Raw genomic sequence first — 4,320 nt, 5'->3', positions numbered from 1 at the left:
ACAACAAAGTATTGGACAATCAGAAAGGAGAAGCAAAACACTACAAGGCCTTAGTCCATTCTAGTTCCAGTTGTGATACAATGCAAGGCTCTCGTGTGGCAATCTTAAATACATTTCAGCCAAGGGCTTAGTTTCTAAAATGAGGTGCTTGGGAGTTCCTGCCTTCATGGAAGTCCTTGATGGTGGGTCATCACCACCTCGTTTGGGTGTTCCACCCTTTGATCCCACATGTGTGAAGGGAAGAGGAGGGTTGTGCTTGCTGACCCTGCCAAACTGTGGGGGCCCCAGTGCAGTGTGGGAGGGGTGAGGCGTAAAAGCGGGAAGCAAGACGAGTCTCCTGCGCATTTTGGAATCCTTTGAGTTTAGGATTCTAAATTGCATGGCTGTTTAGAAGTGCAGCCTTGCTCTCTCCTCCATGCATTTGGAACAGTGTGAGGATCAAATGCTTGCACAGGGCTTTGAGCTTGCTGCTTTTCTTTATTTATCAGGTTTTATAGATCATTTAATCACCAAGCCTCAACAAATTATAATTTGCTGATAAAACCAGATGTTTTCAACAAGTTAAAAGTTTTGCAAAGCTCAGAAAAGGCAGCACCTGCTCAGTAAAAGCTCCCTTTACACATTGTCCAATGACCAAACATTCATTTGATACTACATTTATATAGAATGGAGGCTGACCTGGCAGACATCCCCACCAGAGCACAAAAATATGTCCTGAGGCTACACACACACACACACACACACACACACACACACACTCTATAACTTTCCGAGTGCATTTCAGCCCCCCCTCAAAGAATCCTGGGAACTGTAGTTTGTTAAGGGTAGCTAGGAATAGTAACTCTGTGACGGATAAATTACAGTGCCCATAATTCCTTGAGGGGAAGCTTTGCGCTTTAAAGGTACCATACAATCTGGCATATTAGGCGACTGGGCGTATAAGATGACCCCCCAACTTTTGCTGTTCAATTTTAGAGTTATAGAGTTTGAGTGCTGCCAGGGGCAGAGCCCTCCGCTGCCTCTGTTGTTGTAGCAGCAGCAGCAGCCCGAGGCGAGGTGTTTGGCGGGCGGGCAGGTGAGCACTGCGGTTGGAACGACTTTCCGCGTTCCCTTCTGTGGGGAGGGAGGAGGAGCGACAGCAGAAGGGGCGCCTCTGCTCACCGGCTCCCTCTCCTCCTTCCCAACGCGTATACCCAGCGTATAAGACGGCCCCCAACTTTTGGGGTGATTTTCCAGGGATAAAAAGTCATTTTGTACGCCAGAACATACGGTATATTTTATGTTCCTTCGCTCTGGAATCACCAGATTTTAGGCTTTCAGAGCAAAAGCCTCATGATTTTGGGTGGTGTAATAAAACTTCAGGCTTTAATTTTAAAACGTTTCTCATCTGAAAGTTTGGGGGGAAATGAACTCACTGTGAAAATTAAGAGACAATGGCAGGTGAGAATAATTTCCACAGGAACCTTCGCACACAAAATTACAACTGTTGCCCTTGGTCATCATTTTGAAAAAAAGGTTTTGCATTGGCCCATCACCTTCACAGGATAGAGGGTATCCCACTACATTATGTTAAGAAAAGCACTGCTGCCACCAGCTGGATATTCCAGGTATCATAAGGTCTAGCTGTAAATTTGGGGGGGGGGGTGAGCAGCAGCAGCAGCAAGCCCAAATAAAATAATAAAGAGAATTTGATACTCAGTCGTTGAAATAATTGATTTCAAGAGTTTGTCCCATTAAGTGCCCTTTGGGTTTAATCTCATGGCTCATCGCAATGGCATACAGTGTTCAAGGAATTCTGTGCCAGCATATGCCCAACAACAAATAGTACTGTAGCTGCTCTACCCAGTTGGCTCAAGCCATTATACAGCAGGGGTGGAGAACCCCTTTGGGGGGACCTCTGCATCCAGGCCAGGGGACTCTGTCCAGGCCACAGGCCGCATCTCTCACTGGCCCAGCTTTGCATCCTCCTAGGGACTTTTGCTTGGTTGGATTGTGTCTCTGAACTGTGATGATGCCCCTTGCTTGGCTGGATGGAAAGATGTGCGAGGCCTTGTGCGCATAGAAATCTCTTGACTTCAGCATGGCAGGAATGTAGCCCACTGAACAAAAGGGAAGGGTCAGACTCCCCCTGGTAGCTTGTCATCATTTCTTCTGGCTCATCGTATCTGCACAGGAAATTGAACTATTTTCATTCCTAGCGCAGTATTTCAGCTGACCGCTACACACTGCGTAGATCAGCTGAAGACTGACAACACGTTCCGCTGCGAGAAGCACAAAAGGCAGATAGCGGTAAGGGTTGCGAGAAGAGCATGAGGGGTGGCCGATTCCTCCTTCGCAGATACGAGGCACTGCAGGGATTAGAGGGATGTGGGTGACTCCTTGCAGGGAAATGAAACGATCCTGATGTAAAAGGTAAAGGACCCCAGGGTGTAGGGAGGAGTAGGAGCAGTACAGTTGCCTACGTGCTGAAGGACCTCTCTTGCTTTAAAGCAGTGTTTCCCAAACGTGGGTCTCCAGCTGTTTTTGGACTACAAAAGCTGGCAGGAATGATGGGAATTGTAGTCCAAAAACAGCTGGAGACTCAACGTTTGGGAAAGACTGGTTTACAGAATTGGATTTCAGCTGGTGGGTTGGGACCCACTACCAGGTCATGGCCTGATCCAAGATGGTAATGGCTACTGTTGCAAACCCACCTTATTAACCTTATTTTTTACCGTTAAGAAGTGGGTCTTCACATGCATATGTGGTTAAAAGTCCCAGGTCCATAAAATTTGAAGACTACTGCCTGAAATAAATCAGAAAAGTCCATTCCACTTTTAACACTGAGAGACTACCTGCTGCTTCCACGGGGTGGCAATTATTTGCTACCAGTAGAATTAACCATATATTACTATTTCTCTATCACCATTCCCTCTTTTAGCGAGACAACATGTACCTTCTGAACCTTCTCTGCTAGTTGAGAGCCTCAGCAACCCACACCTAGATGCCAGCCGATTTGATGCACCTCAAGGCAGTTGCTATCTGCTAAAATCTTCAGAGTGTGTGTGTGTGTTTAAATCAACCAGTCTTGCCCTTCCCCTTCAGGCAATCAAACAAGTAGCCATGCTGATGTCAAGTGCCTCAACATTTGTACTAGGGCAAGTTTAGGAATGTTTGAAACATGCCATGCTGTTATACCCTGAGCTCTTCACAAATCAGGTGAAAGGTATGTTGGAATCATGACAAAACATGGATGCCGAAACATTTCACAGCGCTTGCCCTTTCTCTCACATCAAATGCAACGCAGAACAGCTCTCCTCTGGATTCTCTTATTATATATCCTCTCCTGACCCAGCTCTCTAGCTCACAATTGCCATGCCGCTTCAACTCTTTGCCCAAGTAATTTCTCCCACAGCCATTCACCCTACTACAGTACTGCTTCCTCATTCCTGCCATATTTATATTCATTTCATTTCTATACTGCCTTTATCTTCCAAAGATCTCAAGGTGCTCTGGGTTGTCCTCCTCCCCATTACATCCTCACAACAACCCTGTCAACTAAGTTAGGTGCCCAGAGATGGCGACTGGCCCAAAGTCACTCATGTGAGCTTCGTGGCTGTATGGGGATTCGAACCCTGCCCTCCCAGGTCCTAGTCCAACACTGTAACTGTTATGCCACAGTGCAATCCTCCTATCCCTAGAGGATGACTGGGAGTGGTCGCCGAAACCACATGACACTGGTCCTGAAAGACCTATATTGGATCCCAGTACGGTTCTGAGCGCAATTCAAAGTGTTGGTGCTGACCTTTAAAGCTCAGCCCAGTATACCTGAAGGAGTGTCTCCATCTCCATCATTCTGCACAGAGACTGAGGTCCAGGGCCAAGGGCTTTCTGGTGGTTCCCTTTCTGCGAGGAATGAGGTTGCAGAGAAGCAAGCAGAGGGCTTTCTTGGTAGTGGCACCCACCCTGTGAAACGCCCTCCCGTCAGATAACTATCTGACTTTAAGAAGACATCTGAAGGCGGCTCTATTTAGGGAAGTTTTTAATGTTTGATGTTTTATCGTGTTAATATTCTGTTGGGAGCCACCCAGCGTGGCTGGGGAAACCCAGCCAGATGGGCAGGGTAGAAACAAACAAAACAAACATAGTAGTAGTAGTAGTAGTAGTAGTAGTAATAATAATAATGACATTTCAAGTTTCCCTTCCACATGGATGCTCAAAGAAGCTGAACTGTAACTTCGTATAGGAGCAGCTCACTTTTCCTCAGCAGTGGTGGCAGCGTAGCTGCTAAGCCAACAGCAGAAGGGGACGCGAAGGAAACAGGCAACACGATTGAGGTTC

This window comes from Podarcis vaucheri (genome assembly GCF_965113315.1).
Source record: "Podarcis vaucheri genome assembly, chromosome: 3".
Lineage (NCBI taxonomy): Eukaryota > Metazoa > Chordata > Lepidosauria > Squamata > Lacertidae > Podarcis > Podarcis vaucheri.
The sequence above is the reverse complement of the archived record's forward strand: the minus strand, read 5'-3'. Positions refer to the sequence as shown.